At 45.6% G+C, this 18385-nt stretch overlaps 1 protein-coding gene across 1 annotated transcript in view; it reads right to left on the reverse strand.

The window, feature by feature from the left end:
* Positions 1–18385, reverse strand: part of DNAH2 (dynein axonemal heavy chain 2) — a 2538822-nt gene that overhangs the window by 2250960 nt on the left and 269477 nt on the right. The gene's annotated exons all lie outside the window — the stretch shown is intronic.

The raw sequence follows: 18385 nt of genomic DNA on the forward strand, positions 1-18385 counted from the left end.
AGTCCACAGTTTAGAAAAATAGCCACTATTTATCTGAATAAAACAAGACCAAAAAGAGAAATATCTAACATACACAAGTAAATATATCACTTTAAGTTTCAATAAGTATTAATCCATAGAAATCAATGGATGCGGGTCTTTTAGCACAAAGTACATGAGATGCGTCAAAAACAAAGACGATGCGAGCCCAGGGGAGGTTAGGCACCGGAAAACACAGCGATGCATTGTTTCCGTACTGGCAGAGGAGGTGATCCATTGGTTCATTACTGCAGAGGAAATGATGCATTGCTTTCTCACTGCTAGGAAGTGGGGGGGAGGGGGAGGGGGGTGATGCCTCAATTACTTGTTGACAGGGGATGTGATGCATCAATTCCTTGCTGGCAGGGGAGGTGAATCATACATTCTTTGCTGGTAGGGGAGGTGATGTGACAGGGTCCGGACACGCAGCCTCAGTTCCTTACTGCAGTGCAGTGTCAATGAAGAAGTGGCACCCAGGGACAATGCATCGAAAACCCAAAGCACTTTGTTGATGCAGCAGCAGCGAAGCAGGAGCTGCGTAGTGTCCACAGACACAAACAGAGGATGCATCGGAGGTGGAGCAGGTGCCAAGGACAACCACTCAGGACTCAGGCTGCACAATTCTTTGGCCGCACTGCAGGCGCTAAATCGATTCTTCGTTCGCTCAGCGGCATTTTTGGGCTGCAGTGCATTGATAAACCAGTTGCTGGGAGCCGTTGCGTGGATTTTCTTCCTAGATCATCACATTCTACTTCCAATGGCCCAGGAACTGGATTTGGCACCAATTGGCAAGTGAAGACTCTCTGAAGAAGAGCCAAGGCACTGGTAAGTTAAGTCTTTGATGGCCCTGAGACTTCTTAACAGGAGGAAGGAACAGCCCCTATAGGTAGGAGCCTTGGGGAGGGACTCGACAGATGACTACAAGGGACAATTAAATAAATTAGTAATTGTACCTCCTCCACATCTGTCGATTCCCCCTCCCAACCGCTCTTACCGGTACAGGCAGCTCCTGACAGGAGGCAAGCACACACAAACCCATTGACAACCGCGAAAGCAGGATACAGAAAGCAAAGTCCAGTCCTTTCACTCCCAGGACAGAAGCAACAGGGAAGCATAACAAAGCAACAGGCAGAATATCAGTCCCTCCTATAGCATTCAGCTATTATTCCTGGCAGAATGTCCTTTAGTCCAGAAGTGTTCTGAAGTTATGGTGTCACAGCTCCAGTATTTATACCAGGTTTTGCCTTTGAAGTAGGCCAGCCCAGTCACCACTGTAAAAAACCTTGGGGTGAAATGGGACGCGGACATGTCCATGAAGTCCCAGGTCCAAGCAGTGGCAGGCACATGTTTTGGGCTACTGAAAACGATGAGGAACTTCCTCCTCCTACTTCCAGTCTCGCATAGGAAAACCATGGTCCAAACCCTGATAACGATAAGGTTGGACTACGTTAACGTTCTGTACCTAGGCCTCTCTGATTACCTACTTGGCCGCCTGCAGGTGGTACAAAACGCGGCAGCAAGGGCGTTCTTATGGTTGACCCAAGGACACACCTGACGCCTCATTTGATGTCCATGCACTGGCTCCCGGTATGAAAGAGGGTTAATTTTAAGGCCTTGGTGCTTAACATAACATAACATAACATATCAAAGGAAAGTCTTTGCAGTGCACAAAACTTGGCTATAGAAACACTACAGGAAGGCAGAGACAGCTTTGTATAAGGAAAGAAACAGCCATATTCGGGTATCAGTGACAAATCCTCCAACCACTTTAGCCAACAGCCTGGTGATGACCCATCAGGATATGCAAGGCACACCTCAGTTCCCTTTGTGTGACTGTCTAGAGTTACTGTACAATAGTCCAACTGTCAACCAACCCAGACATGGATTCCACAGACAGGCAGCGGCACAGAATGGTTAAGCAATAAAATGCCCACTTTCTAAAAGTAAACACCACTTTCTAAAAGTGGGATTTTCAAACACGATAGTGAGAAACAAAATTAGCATTTGATTTACAGACCCTGGGCACACCTGGTACTATCTTTACTAGGGATCAGCTAGTAAATCAAATATGCAAATCATGAATAAGCCAATCACCAATGCAATTTAGACAGAGCATAGGCACTTTAGCACTGGTTAGCAGTGGTAAAGTGCTCGGAGTCTTAAAACCAACACAAACTGGTCATAAAAAATAGGATGAATAAGGCAAAACGTTTGTGGATAACCCTGCAAAAAGGGCCAGGTCCAACACACATCATTTGAAAGGGTTACAGCACAGGCACCCTAGCACTATCAGAGAAAGCTCAGCTATGGCGTCTAAGAGTAAGTGTGTCGTGACACTGTGCCCTTTACCTTCTGCCACCTAAGTCCGCTTTTTTCTGCCCCTTCTATGAGAAGATTTCCAAAAAAGTGTCCCCAAAAATAAATGTAGTGAAAGAAGTTGTTAGTTGTTTTTAATTTAACAAAAGAAGTTCTATGTGGGGTTTCAACTGACCTTGATCCAGCTCCTGAGCCTGAATTCAGAGACTGGTGTTTGAATAAATGTGTGGGTTTGATCCACACAGCAGCTGTGCTGATCATATAAATAGCAGGATGTCTTTAAAAAAAAAATAAACCACCTTAGCTCTTACTACACGACTCGGATTGCCCTTTGGTGACAAAGGAATGCCCTTAAGAGAGTGACTCTTCAAACTAAAGGAAATTATACAGCAAGCAGTAGGGTTCTTTGACGTCTAGTACTAGGTATGGAACTCTCAACCATAATGGGTTGGAACACTTACAGTACACCTTAAGCCTACCTAAAAGGAGCTTACTGGACATCAAGATGAAGAGTTTTTCCTGGATATGAAGGAGGGTTAAAAAAAAGAAAGGGAACAAATTACTGGGTTCTAATAAAACGTCGTTACATTTTTAGGATAATCAAAAGGTAAGCCCTTAAGATTACCTCGTCTCTCCTGAACGCACTGTGCAGCTTTTCAACTGACACCAATATGAGGAGCGCCTTACTAATCCATATCAGTAAAGGGCACTTGCTCAAATGGTTTGTGAACTAGCACACTTGAAACCACATCCAGGTCCCAAACAAGAGCAGGCTTCCTAACAGGACGAAACAAATGTGAAAATCTACTTAATGTTGATAAACCACTTAAATTTGTAAGGCAAACGTGTACTGTTTTCTTCATGTATGCCCTATGGCTACCAAATAAACTTGAAATGATGTGACTTGCATACATGTATGTGTTAAAGGTGGTATGAAAGCACAAAATAAAGTTGATGGCACAAGTAAGACACTTCCCCAAAATGATTAGCTTCAATAGCATTCCTGGGGGATCTTTCCTGGCTGCTTGATGTATTGCATAGTTATTGTCAAAAGAGATGACAGTGATAACTCATACCCTTAGGATTTAGGGGTTTACGTTCAACAACTGAGAGAAGGGGTGGATAGTCTTTCTCTGTGGCTCTCTTCCTCGGTCATTAAATCAGAAGAAAACAAGTTACTTACCTGTAACTTCAGTTATCCAGTATTGGTATCTTTCATAGATTCACATGCCTGAATCATTCCCCGTCGTCGAAGCGGGAGTCCCACGGTAAATAAAAAAGCAGTGCCAAAAGCACTTTGTAGTAGTAGGCCCTAGAAAAGGCCTGAGGCCTATATTATAGTAGCCTATCTACATCATTATGCTAAAAAGGCCAAAGTCTTTTGCTCCAACCAATCAGCTTACAGCACCCTCTAGAACCTTCCCTGCAGAGCCAGCTCTCCTCAGATTTTCGTAGCACAAGTGGGAACAAGTATCCCGAACTTAGAGAACTGACTCTCCGGGGAGGAGGGTGGGTGCATGTGAATCTATGAAAGATACCAATACTGGATAACTGAAGTTACAGGTAAGTAACTTGTTTTCTTATCCAGTATTGGGGTATCTTTCATAGATTCACATGCCTGAATCAGAATAGCAAGCAGTATACCAAGTATACAGTCGGTTGCGGATGGTGGGAGACCGGTGCTGATAAACTCCCAGTTGCATCCATTATTTGTTACCAGAGGCTTGATAATGCAAACCTTCAAAGTTAAAACATGAGTTATAAGAACTAAAGAGACATGCATAATGAAGTCCAAACATGGATATGTAAATCTCATACACATCCAATATATCTACTAAAGTACATATAAATATAACATGTTAAAATCGCATAACCTCATGCATATCATGAATAAAGGCAAGCATAGATAATATTTAAAAAGCCAAAGGGTAACAGAAACTGGTATTAAAGAAAAAAAAGGTAGCGTAGGACCACCTGTCCAAGTGCCGAACCCTCTTGACATGTAGACTAAAGGCAGTAATGTCTCGTGAACGTGTGGACATTTTTCCATGTCACAGATCCACATATCTTCTGGAATTACTCCAGCCTACAAAGCTGTGAATGTTGATACTGCTCTAGTCAGAAAGAGCTTTGACCTTCCTCTGCAAAGGTTTGTTAGTCTTGTCATGGCAGAAAAGATGCTAACCATCTGGCTATTCTTGCCTTTGTTACAGCCGTTCTAAGAGTAGCTTGACCATAAGCCACGAACAGCTGGCTGGATCATCTGATATCCTTAGTTTTCTGTAGTTAGAATCTTAAACAGCGTTAAACCTCCAACGAGTGTATTACTCTTTCAGCTGGAGGAAACGGATCCGGAAAGAATGTCTTTAATCTTACCGGTTCGTTAGAGTGAAATTGTGTTGGTACCCTAGGAATGGACCTGGGATTTGTCCAAAGGGTTACATAGTTCCGAGGAAAATGTAAAATTGAGGGGTTCCTTTATAGTGAAAGCTTGGATCTCACGAACCCTTTTTTCCAGAGGTAAGAGCCAGTAAAAGGGTAATTTTCCAGGTGAGGAATTTGGGATCTGGTTAATGGATCAGCTCAAATGTACACTGCATTAACTGCACTAGCAATGCAGAGTTCCCACTCTGGGAGGGTGCTCGCACTGGAGAGAAGGCTCGGAAAAGCCCTTTCATAAACTGTTTGGCAAGTGCCGAAGAGCAGAAAAAAGAAAACTTTAAACATTTCCTAAATCTGGAAGATGCATTTTGTTCGATGAAAAAACTAAGCCCACACTTGGCTAGAAGAGCAGATAATGGAGAACTTGTTCTGCAGTAACTAGTTGAGTGAATGGCATTCACCTCACACCAACCGCAAAATCGCTTCCATTTGAGGCGATAAGCCCTGATTGTGCCTTGGGTACGAGATTTGGCCAAAGTTTCACAACAGTTCTTTGAAACGTTGATGCCCTTGAACTCTAACAAATGATAAGCTGTGCGTGCAAGTGTAGTGACTGTGGGTCCGGACGAACCACTTGGCCTCCGTCCCCTGACAACATCGTAGGCTCAGGCCGTAGCCGAATGGGCTTGCCTGTAAACAATAGCAGAAGTTCCGAGAACCAAAATCGGCCAACGGGGCGCAATCGGAATCAGATGGTAACCTTCCAGCTTCATCTTGCAGAACACCTTCGGAACCAATGGCATTGGGGAAAAAGCGTATGCACAAACTTCTGACCATTGCATGGACAGGGCATTCCCTCTTGATCCCTGTTAAGGGAACCTGCTGGCATAATATCGGCCTTCCTTGTTCTCTCTGAACGCAAATAGATCCTGGCCCGGCTTAACCCAAACTTGGAACACTGGGTTCACTTGTCCCTTTCCCAGCTTCCACTCGTGACAGTCCGACTGAGACATGCTCAGAGCATTGTGGAGAGCCCTGACGTGTTCAGCTCTCGAAATCTTGTGAAATGCGACACCTTCTCACAATTCCTGAACCTTTTGCGAGAGTGTAGCCGATTCAGTTCCTCCTTGTTTATTGATATAATACATGCTGATGATATTGTCGGTTTGGACTAGCACAGAGGAACCCTCAATCCTCAGGAGGAATGCTTGGGGGAACAGAACAGCGTTGTGGAGATCAAGCCTGTTGATCTGCTGTTGTCTTTGTCTTTGAGACCATTTTCCTTGAATTCTGCAAATCCTGCCGATGACCTCCCCATCCTTTCATGGAGGCATCAGTCGTTAAAACTAACCCTGGAATGGTTTGCAGGAACGTGCGACCCTGGGTTATATTCTCTGTCTGCGACCAGCAATATACATAATTTATCATGCACAGCGTAACCTTGATGGTATCGTCGAACGAACCCATTGTTTGTCTTCCTGAAAAGGTCTCATTTTGAGCCATGCTAAGGGTATGAGATGTATCGTTGAAGACCACATCTTCAGGAACGAAGCAAACATTTGAACTGAGACTGCAATTTGCTGTCGTTGAGAATCCGCCCCAGAGAAAAGACGAGATGGGTACATCTACTGTGGCAATCTTGGTTTCGTGTTCTGAAGGACCTCTGAGCAGTCATTCGTCTAGATAGGGGAATACTTGCATTCCTCAAGATCTCAATGCTGCTGCCACTGGTACTAAGTACTTCGTGAAAGGCTCTTGGTGACGATCTCAGCCCAAACGGGAGCACTCCGCACCTATAATGGGTGCCAGCCACGTGAAAGCGAAAATATTCGTGCTGTTTGGGGTGGACAGGTATGTAGAAATTTGCATCCTCTCCATCCAGAGAGGCCATAAAATATTCGTTTAAATAACTTATTTGTTGTGAAAACGATGGGGACCCCTGGGCGGAGTAGTATATGGTTGTTTGATAAATTCCAGGGAGTGGCCATTGGTTACTAGGTATAGAACCCATTGGTCTGACATAGTTCCCTGTCACTTGTAAACAAAAACCTGAAATCTTCGGGCCAACGCGAGAAAAGGGTAAAATGATTGGAGCCCTGTGGGGATCATGGCTTCCTGTTAGCGTCTCAGCCTTGATACTTAAATCTCTTTCGACCACCCTGATGGGAGAAACTAGACAGACTATCTACAGCAAGATGCCTGGCTGCAAGGCTGTACCGAGATTGATACTGCTCCTCCTCTTGATGAAAACCTCTTCATCTCGCTCCTCAGAAAGATCCGCACCCATATTGAAGGGTGCTTAATGATCGTGCAGTATCAGAGCCAGGTTTTATAACTGAAAGGGCTTCTTTAAAATGTTTACCCAACCAAAAACTCTTCATCATAGGCCATGCCAAGAATCTTTGCTCAGGGCTTAAGGTAGCGGCTTTAAGCCATCCCTGGCGTCTAAGCCCTGCCTCCCCTGCTAAGTGACGGAGGTTGGTGTTGTCGATGTTCAAGGCGCAATCTAAAGTTTTGATGCGGCATGTTCACCTTCCAACAGAATCTTTCCTGCATCCCGCCTTCGGTCCTCAGTAATGAGGTCATTGAAACTCGTTATGTCCAACCATATTCGACGGTCATAACAACCGATCGTGGATAAAGGATTGCCAGCTCTACTAGAGGCCGCTGCCAAAGTAGAGAATTTTTTCCCCATAAGGTCCAGACGACATCCTTCTTTGTCAGGCGGTGTGGTAATAGGCATTGCAGGATTTTAGATTGCTGTTGAGCGGGCTGTGAAATTACTGAATTTGGTCAAACAGTTGCCTATCAGACCGGATGGGCTGCTAGTAGGTACACATCATTTCTGTTCTATGCGCAGAAACACTGGAATAGACTTCCTGCATACCTTCTCAAAACCATGAAGGTGATATTCGGTTTGCTCGCCTGTAGCTGGCAGTCAAAATCTAGCTGCTGCCCACTACATTAAAAAATTTATATATAATGCTGTTACCGCTGAAGCCATCGCAGCCAATCGCATCATAGACTGTCGTAGACATGGTTATGTAGGCCAGGTTAATGCAGACTAGAACGACGTCATAGATAACCGTCATGAGCAACCATCCTAGACGAGGCTGTCATAAACGACAGCCATATACAATGCCATCGAGGATGAGGCAATCATAAGTGAGGGCACCCGTAGATGAGGGTAACACAAATGTGAGACCATTGGTAGAACAGGCCATCGGTGGATGAGGCCATTGGTAAATCAGGCCATTTGCAGATGAGGCCATTGGTAGACGAGGCCATTGAAAGACAAGGCCAATGATATACAATGCCATTGTTAGAGTAGGCCATTGATAGACGAAGCCATTGGTAGACTAGGCCATTAATAGACGAAGCCATTGGTAGACTAGGCCATTGGTAAACGAGGCCATTGGTAGAGTAGGCCATTGGTAGACTAGGCCATTGGTAGACTAGGCCATTGGTAGAGTAGGCCATTGCTAGAGAATGATGCTGTCATAGAAGACAGTCATAGCAATACCATCATAGATGAGGTTAACATAAGTGATATCATCCGTAGATGAGGCACTCATAGATGAGGCAATAGAATGATGGCCAGCCATAGATGATACTATTCATAGATGGTGCCATGTGTAGTATAGGCCATTCACAAATGAGGTCATATGTATATGAGGCTACCTTGATAAGGCAGTCATAGACGACCGTCGTAGCTAGGCATTGCCATTCATGACACTATCAAAGATCAGGCATAGACGATCACCTTAGATGAGGCCGTCGTCAACGACCGTCCGTAGTAGACGAATTTTTTCATCGTCGACGACCGTCGTAGACGAGGCCCGTCGTCGACGACCCTCGTAGACGAGGCCCGTCGTCGACGACCCTCGTAGACGAGGCCCGTCGTCGAAGACCGTCGTAGACGAGGCCCGTCGTCGACGACCCTCGTAGACGAGGCCCGTCGTCGAAGACCGTCGTAGACGAGGCCCGTCGTCGAAGACCGTCGTAGACGACGGGCCTCGTCTACGACGGTCGTAGACGAGGCCCGTCGTCGACGACCGTCATAGACGAGGCCCGTCGTCGACTACCATCGTAGACGAGGCCCGTCGTCGACGACCATCGTAGACGAGGCCCGTCGTCGACGACCATCGTAGACGAGGCCCGTCGTCGACGACCATCGTAGACGAGGCCCGTCGTCGACGACCATCGTAGATGAGGCCCGTCGTCGACGACCATCGTAGACGAGGCCCGTCGTCGACGACCATCGTAGACGAGGCCCGTCGTCGACGACCATCGTAGACGAGGCCGTCGTCGACGACCGTCGTAGACGAGGCCGTCGTCGACGACCGTCGTAGATGAAGCCGTCGTCGACGAAGCCGTCGTCGACGACCGTCGTAGACGAGGCCGTCGTCGACAACCACCGTAGATGAGGCAGTCGTCGACGACCATCATAGATGAGGCCATCTCGTAGAAGAGGTCATCGTAGACGACCATCGAAGATAAGGCCGTCGTCGACGATCATAATAGATGAGGATTATAAAGGTAAGGCAGTAATAGTAGACATGGAGTTACGTTATATACTCCTAATGTCAGGTCAAGTGGACTTCCCTGATGCAGTGTCAGGGAAGAAAAGGGAGTTGAATCCTCTGCGAGAAGTGCCTATAAAGACTCAAGGCGAATCTTATGGCTTTTATGCGCGCCCTCAGTAGGCTCCTGGCGCGACTTCTCCCTTTGACCTCTCATCATCCTCATCAGAAGTGGCAGGTTGAAGACTCTGACCCATAATAGCCTCATCTCTCAGAACGTGAGAGTTATTGAGGAAAAGGTTAGACATAAAATATAGTCTATCACCTTGTTTACTGCCATTCTGCCATATTACTGCCTTAACAGGGTCAGAGAAATGAAGTATGATCTTGAACTCCAAAAAGAAGTAAAACTGAAGAAAAAACTGAGCAGAGCTCAGGGAGACTCCCTTCACCCACGACGTGCGGTGAAAATCTGAGGAGAGCTGGCTCTGCAGGGAAGGTTCTAGAGGGTGCTGTAAGCTGATTGGTTGGAGCAAAATACTTTGGCCTTTTTAGCATAATGATGTAGATAGGCTACTATAATATAGGCCTCAGGCCTTTTCTAGGGCCTACTACTACAAAGTGCTTTTGGCACTGCTTTTTTATTTACCGTGGGACTCCCGCCTCGACGACGGGGAATGATTCAGGCATGTGAATCTATGAAAGATACCCCAATACTGGATAAGTCACTGTTAAAGCATTTGGGTTAGGATACCACAAAGGATTTGTTAATCTGATATTGATCTCATGCACACTGTGTGATGGCACATTGCCATGGAAGAACAATGCTGAGTGGGGCAATGTAGCTCTGCCTCTCCTCTGAGTGTGCTCAACCACTGACTAAAACAGCTATTGAGAATTGTACGTATATATGTTTGCGGTATGTGTAAAGGGTAAACCTAGCCAAAAGACAGCAAAGCACTGTACATGGTGAAATGCATGTATTCAGTCAACAAGAACAGGGAGAGATTGCTGTCCAGGATGATGCTGACGTTGTGGGCGTGCTTGGTGGGGGCAAGTGAGGGTCCGAGTGCTGTGGACCTTCATGTGTCGTCCCATGGGGAGGTATTCTTCCTGAAGATGAGCATTTCCATCTTGTCCTTGTTCAGTTCCAGGCAGTTGGATCTCATCCAGTCAGCAACGTGATCATGGGGTTCTGAAAATGGTGGTGGCGGTGTCATCTATGAGAGAAAGGATGAGTAGGGTGTTGTCAGTGTTAGCCAGTGGAGTAATGTAGGCGTTGACTAGGGTGTTGCTGAGGGAGGATCCTTGGGGGACTCAAGTTCAAGTTCAAAAGACCTTTATTCGAATTCCTTAAAATTCATAAAAGTACCGAACATAATTCATCAACAAACCATAGTAGTATATATATATACAAATAGGAATTAAAAATAAGTATACATGTAACATACCATTCCGTGCAGTGACAGTACAATATATTTCAAAACAATATGCTAAATTTCCATGATAATACTAACAAAGCTGATTTACCATGCTCAAGGGTTTTCCATCATTTTGCGTGCTCGTATAGCCAGTCTTAAAAAAGAGCTGACACGAAAAGTCAATTCATCACTATCCAGGGCAATTAACATATTATATGAGTCTTGAAGTGTCCGTGGTCTGGATTTTTTAAAATACGGAGTTAAAAACCATTTAATATACACAGAATAAAATTTACAAAAGAATAGAAAGTGCAAATCATCCTGAATGCTCACGCCATCACAGGGACATAAGGTAGAATCAACACTGTGACAGTGCCCTAGTGGAAATGACAACATGAATTTTACTGTTCCTGCCCTTAAACGAAACAACAATGATCTCTCCCAGCTAGTCATAGGCAGCGAGAGATAGGGCGGTAAAGTCGGTCCACACAATCCATTGCCTATATATTTCATTACAGTTGATTTTTGTGATTCGCTTCTAAGCCTTTCATTATTGTAAAATGCATATAGCGCATTCTTAACCTGAACTTTATCCTGTAATTCTATAGTTGTAGGATCAGTAAACAAAGTTCCTCTACCAACTTCATTCAGAGATTTTGAAACTTCAGACAACCATGGAATTCTCATTCCGTGGTCGCTACTTAAACAGTCCCTTATAATATTCTGAGTAAGAGCAGCAGCTTCATTCCGCCAGATTCTGATCCAGAAGAGTGCCGGTCTTGCTCTAATAAAATCGCTAATATATGGAATGTTTAATTCACTATGACAAATGAAGGTGGATGAGGAGATTGGTGCACCCAACACTTTCCTGCAGAAGCGATTCTCCTCACTTTGGATGCAGGGACTGTTTCTTGATCCCCATACCTCTGCTCCATACGTGGCAACAGGTGCGCACTGTAATTTAAAAATCTTTAAAATAGCCCTAGTGGCACCTATTTTCTTTGGGCGAGGGAGACTTAAAACAGAGTTGTTGGCTTTCGAGAACTTGCTCGTGGCGTGGGCCATGTGCCCACTCCACGAGCCGTTCGCAGCGAAAACCAACCCTAGATATGGGAATTTAGGGACAGATATCAATTTGTCTGTACCTAACTGTATAGTGTTAAGTTTCCTTTTGCCAGGGCCACAGGACATAATAAAATATTTTTTTTAAATTAACCTTTAAATCCAGATCCTCCATGAACTTAACAAAGCTATGTACAAGCAGACGAAGGGCATTAGGAGTGCGGGCCATAAGCACCGCATCGTCTGCATATAAAAGCACTGGAAGTGGTTTCCCTAAAATAAATGGGACATCTGTGGTAACTTTTTTCAGACAGGTGGATAAGCCGTTAATATAAATGATGACCAACAGGGGTGCTAAGACGCACCCCTGTCTCACCCCCCTCCCTATCTCAATGGCTCCCGATACCTCTCCGCCCATCCCGATACGTACCCGTGCTTTCAGGTCAGTATGGAGATAGGCTAGGAAATTTACCAGAGTGTTATCAAGACCATTAGTTGAAAGAATGGACCAAAGCTTTGATCTATTGACAAGATCAAAAGCGGACGAGAGGTCCATAAATGCAAGGTAAGTGGGGGAGGAGCGGGCAACACTGTATTTGTCAATTATCAGTTTTAAGTTTAGGCATTGCTCCACTGTTCCTACCCCACTACGGAACCCCATCTGACATGGATCTAAAAAGTCAGTGTCATTTGCCCAGTCCAGTATTCTATGAAAGATTATACGACCCAAAACTTTTAAAGTATTGTCCAAAAGGGAGATAGGGCGATAATTCGCCGGATCAGACCTATCTCCCTTTTTGTAAATAGGGACAATAATGCTGGTGGTCCAAGTAGTTGGCATGGCTGTTTTTGGTAAACTATTAAAGACATTGAGGAATATGGGTGTCCACAAATCAACATCATATTTAATGATGTCAATAGGGAGACCATCTGGTCCGGGTGCCTTGTTTCCCAGACTCTCTTTTATAGCTATTCTAACTTCATGCTCTAAAATTAATAGACCACCTGATTGGTCAGGAGTAGGTGGAAAATACTCCTCTGTAGGGGCTGCATAGATGCCAGAAAAGTGGGTCTCCCATGCTGCACTTGTTATGTTACAGCTAATTTGGGTAAGTTTCTTTCCCATTTCCCGTGTTTTTCTGACAGCTGACCAAAATGGGCCGCTACCACCCAAGTTTGCACTAATTGCCAAAGAGTCCCATTGGTCGGAAAGTAAATTGGCCTTCCGTTCTGATATTTTAGCTTTGTAATGTTTCCTAGCTAATTGAACGGTTGCTTTACACCTAGGTTTCATAGAGAGAGCCTTTCTTAATTCTCTATTTGCCAAGGAACATACCGAGTCGAACCACCTTGGCTCTTTACCTTCTATGGGTAGTGGAACAGACAAAAGAGTTTTGATGGCTGAACACAAGATTTCAAAATCAGCAATTAATTGATCATAGTTATTACTCAGAGCTTTACAAGAATCAATCAAATGCGGGTATAGCAATTGTACATTTGTTAAAATCGCCTCACAATTCACTCCCCTCCATTTTAACCGAAGGCCATCAATTGATGGGGTAATGTCCCTTGCACCATTTAAATTTTCAAAAATCGGACTTGGGGCAAGATCCAAAATTACAACCAGTGGATTGTGATCGCTGAGGGGTGTTTGTACCACAGAAGTTTTTACTATACAATCTGTTAGCAGTGATGACGTAAAAACATAATCAATAGTGGAACTACTGTTCCCACCAGTATATGTAGGAGCGTAATGGGAATCATATTTGTGTCCTACACTCAAAGCATCATCTAAATCAAATTCGATGAGGAGTTTGGACAATTCAGAACCCCTGCGCTCTGCTGGGTCAGAGTAAGTTTGATTAACAGATCCAGCACTCACTGCTAATTTTGCATTGAAATCACCCCCTATTAAAATACATGACTTTTTGTCTACTGCGAGGGAACATTCCAAATTTCTTAAAACTTTAGATAGTGCCAAAAAGTTCTTGTTCGGTACATGATAAAAATCATTGTTATAAAAATTTATTAAATAGATTATGGTCTTTGACTTCAACTTATACTCAAGAATCTGGATGTTGGGGTTTACCGGACCATCGTACTGCAGGTTTTTGATTGTACCACCTGCAAGAATCTTGATCCCAACGAAAAGACCACCCACCGCTCGGCCAAAACATGGTTTGGGCGATGTTAGACTAAAGCAGTGATAGCCCTCAATATACAAATTACCAACAGCCCATGTTTCCTGAAACATAAGAATATCCGCATCATTGATTATCTTAATCCATGCAGGGTCCGATAGTTTGGATTCTAGTCCTGCGACATTCCAACTTAAGATTGATAGCCCATGGGTGTTGCGATGGTTAACTGACCTAACCCTAGTACAAATACTCCCTGCTTTTTCAGAAATGATATTAACAACTGCAGGTTGATTGCCGTCAACAGGCATTAATTCCAGGATTTCTACAGTGTCAACTGAAGCCTGAGCATGTACAACCGGAACTAAATGTCCCTCTAGTGTATTGACTGTAGTTAGGCTATCAATATCTTTTGTTGGCATTATGTTCAGTCAATCCTGGTCATCTAAGTTGGAAAAATAATCAAAACGATTATAGGTAGGGATATTAAATGTTGACCTTGCTTCGAATGACGGTTGGAACGAATGAAGGTCAAGGGCAGGATAGGATCTATCTCTATAGTTAGATTGCTGCATGTTTGGGAATTGAAAGTGATGCGGAGGGTAGCTGGGGGGTACTAACATTGACATCTGGTTTGGCATCCGATTCCGCCAATTGTTATGGCCGTTCAAATGACCAAAGTCCTGATTTTGTAAGAAGAGCGGTGATTTGAATCTTGCACCAAAATTCAAATCTTGATAGGTAGTAATAGGATTGCTCTCCATAACTTTGTTCTGGGGTATCAAATGTCTGTAGAAATAGCCTAATGGAAGGAGTGTGGTATTAAATTCCCGGGTTGAGGGTGATGGGGCGCTTGCTAATGTTTTCTCTGCCCACTGTGGATTTTTGAAATTAATTGTAACACAGTCACCCTCAAACTTTTTCCTAAGTGGGCCTATCCAACCCACCCGCTGAGTATTAATAATTTCTCTTGCGCCTTCTATTGGGAAATTGCAATTTGCAATTAACCAATGTAAGGTTTTATTTTTGAGAGATGTGGGAGTTTCTTCTTGGTCCTTCCTTAATTTAGATACGTTAACTAGAACAAGGACATAAGCCCCGCATTCTGGTGGTAAGTTAATGCGGGAAGGAACCTGTCTAGATGTTTTTTGTAGTGGTTGGGCCAGAATGGAACCACCTCCGGAATTCGGGGGCTGGCCCACCGTAGGGACGTTTACATGTTTTGTAATATTATCCTTCCTTATTACTGGGGCTGCCTTGTTACAACTGGCTATTGGTTGGCTGACACTTATCCCCTTCGGTGGTACCAGGGCAGGTTTGGATAAATTAACTTTATTTGTGGATGATACTTGAGAGACATTCGAATCGGGACCTACTGCTTTATTAGGAGTAGGTTGAATTGCATCCTTTGCAACGGTTACTTTAGCTAAGCTCTTAATGGGCGTAGTTAGTTCTGCTAGATGCTTTTCTATCCGGGTGAGCCTGCTTTCAATAGGGGATAGATAAATTCCAAGAAGTTCACCCAATTTTGCCAATATATAGTCGTTCACTAATTCAGTGGGGTCGATCATTTTACCATCCTTTGCTGCTGGCCCTTCCTGATGTTCCGTTTCTTTCCCTTTCCCAGCCTCATAATCATCTCGATCATTAGCTGTCTCCACAGTCCTACTTATATTTGAGTTGGGGTTGGTACTAGTTTCTTCCCCTTGATGTTTACTGACCCTAGGGGCTTTAGACGTAGATGCGTTTTGATTATGTTGTAATTTTTGGATAGCACCCTCACGTCTTCCCCTTAATTCCCTAGTATTTTCTACTGATATAATTTCAGGTGAGGGGGTCATGTGTAGGTCAGGAGTCTTCTCCAAATCTAGGCTAATGTCTGTGTCGGAATCTATCAGGGGAATGGAGGCAGATAGATTTACTTCATTGGGGATGGTGTGGATATCAACGCACGTGTTTAGTAAAGGTCTATTATTAGTGGGCAAAACCTGGATAGGAGTAGTTGCAGAAGCAATAGGTCCCAAAGAAGAGCGTCTTGCATGAGCAAGATCTTGTGAGACCCTACGTTCCAGAAGGGATATACCCTGATTTATGGCATCGTTGGCCTTAATTATAAAGTTGTCAATGGGGCCTGTTTTGCTAACTTTGCTACTACCCCCGGCAGCTGCAGTTCTACTGCGACTTCCCCTTGAAGACATATTTTACGGTAGGTAGGAGCAACTATGGGTATTATCACCCCGTAAATTCGAAGTATAGGGACTCAATCAAACACTGCAAAAATCAGTTTACAAGTTAGCAAGTACCAGATGCCTAAGGCAAGATATACGTAGTCTCACAATCTATGATTCAATAGCAACATGTAGCTGATAAAAACAGTCTGGTTTTCTCCCGATCCAATAGTCTTTTGAATAGTTGGCCAAACACAGAGTCAATCGTGATAGAACTACCAAATACCTTGTGTTAATAACAACGTTAGGGGGCTGGACCCGTCCCGTCCTCCTCCGGCCGCTGACGGCCTTAGACGGCCCGCCCTCTGCCCGGGCTCCGCCCGGCGACACCCGCGCGCGTCCCGCGACGCGGGAGGTGTTCCGCGCTGATAAGCGCTGGCGGGCGCTGCGTCAGCGTCACTGGAGCGCCGAGGTGCCGGGGCTGCTGGGGATTGTAGTGCTGCGCTGGCCGTTCCCCTCACGGCAGTAGGAAACTGATGTTGGCCGTTCCCCTCACGGCTGGATTGACCTGGGCGTCGGCCGTTCCCCTCACGGCACACAGGTAGGTTAGAAAGCGTCCCCGCTCCCTGCTCGGAGTGCCGCGCTGATAAGCGCTGGCGGGCGCTGCGTCAGCGTCACTGGAGCGCCGAGGTGCCGGGGCTGCTGGGGATTGTAGTGCTGCGCTGGCCGTTCCCCTCACGGCAGTAGGAAACTGATGTTGGCCGTTCCCCTCACGGCTGGATTGACCTGGGCGTCGGCCGTTCCCCTCACGGCACACAGGTAGGTTAGAAAGCGTCCCCCTTGGGGGACTCCACAGATGATGGTCTTGGGTTTGGAGGTGAAAGGCGTTAGGTAGCTTTTCTGTGTTCAACCTGTGAGGAAGGAGGTGATCCACTTGAGGGCGTTTCCTCAGATGCCCAAGTGGTAGAGTCTGGTGATGAGGGAATGATGGAATACAGAGTTGAAGGTCGCTGATAGATCGAGGAGGATCAAGGCTGGTGTCTCGCCACGGGCGAGGAAGGATCTAATGTTGTCGGTTGGGGCTATTAAGGCGGTCTCGGTGCTGTGGTTGGTGCGGAAGCCGGACTGGGTGGCATCGAGTAGGTTGTGTCCTTCCAGGTGGTCTGTGAGCTGGCAATTGATGGCTCTCTCCTGGACTTTGGCTGGGAAGGGGAGCAACGAGATGGGGCAGATGTTCTTGAGCTCATTGGTGTGGGCGGAGAGTTTCTTCAGGAGGGACCTTACCTCCATGTGTTTCCAGGCGTCAGGGAAGATGACTGTGGTGATGGATGAGTTGAGGATGTTGGTGAGGGCGCTCCTGATTTCCTTCAGTCCCAGGTTGAAGGCATGGTGGAGGCAGGGGTCTGTTGGTGCTCCAGAGTGGATGGAGGTCATGAGTGCTGTGGTGATTGGCATGGTGAGTGGTGCCCATTCGGTGAGGTGGCTGTGGGAGTTGCCAGTGTGCGTCAGGAGATGCAGAGGTTGATTGGCTGCGGGTCAGAGTTGCAGTAGATCTCTGATATCTTGTTGTGGAAGGAGTCTGCCAGGGAGTCACAAAGGGCTTGGAAGGGGCGAATTGTGGTCTCGGTGGCCGAAGTGCATGCGATTTCTCAGACAATGCTGAAGAGTTCTTTTGTGTGATTGGCACTGGCTTAGATGCGGGTGGTTTCGGCATCCTTTGTGGCATCCTTGAAGCGGTGGTGGTATTTATCAAGGGCAGATTTGTAGGTGGTGAGGTCTGAGGTGTTCCTGCTGGAGCGCCACCGTCTCACTAGTCACCTACACTCACGCTTGAAGGCGTGAAGTTCGGAGGTGAATCAACTGGCTTATTAGGTGGGTTTCCTTGAGCTGGTCATTTTCATGGTGCTATAGAGTCGGCGCAGTTGGAGATCCTGTTGGTGATGTTTCAGATGGCTATCTCCAGGTTGCTGGTAGGAGGGGTATGTTGGTGTTCTCTGTGATTTTGCTCCATTTGGGGTGGGTGTGTGTGGTCATGGTAAGATGGGTAGGTCGGGGTGAGCCTGTGATGGAGAAGTAGATGATGCTCTGGTTTGTCCAGGTGAGTTCAGCGGTGTGGCTGAATTGGATTCTGTCACCAATTGTGAAGACTGTGCCCAAGGTGTGTCCTGCGCAGTGTGTGGGGCTGGTGTTCAGTTGTGTGAGTCCGATGATGCTCATGCTTTCTATGAAGCTGGCAGAGTTGGTGTCACTGGGGTCGTTGAATCATTTGGGATGCACCAGACTGAAAGTCTTGGTGGACCTGACCAAGGATTTATGGACATTCTTTCTGTCTAACAATGTCTCAGTCACAGTGGAAT

The sequence above is a fragment of the Lissotriton vulgaris genome, chromosome 12 (genome assembly GCF_964263255.1).
Source record: "Lissotriton vulgaris chromosome 12, aLisVul1.2, whole genome shotgun sequence".
NCBI lineage: Eukaryota > Metazoa > Chordata > Amphibia > Caudata > Salamandridae > Lissotriton > Lissotriton vulgaris.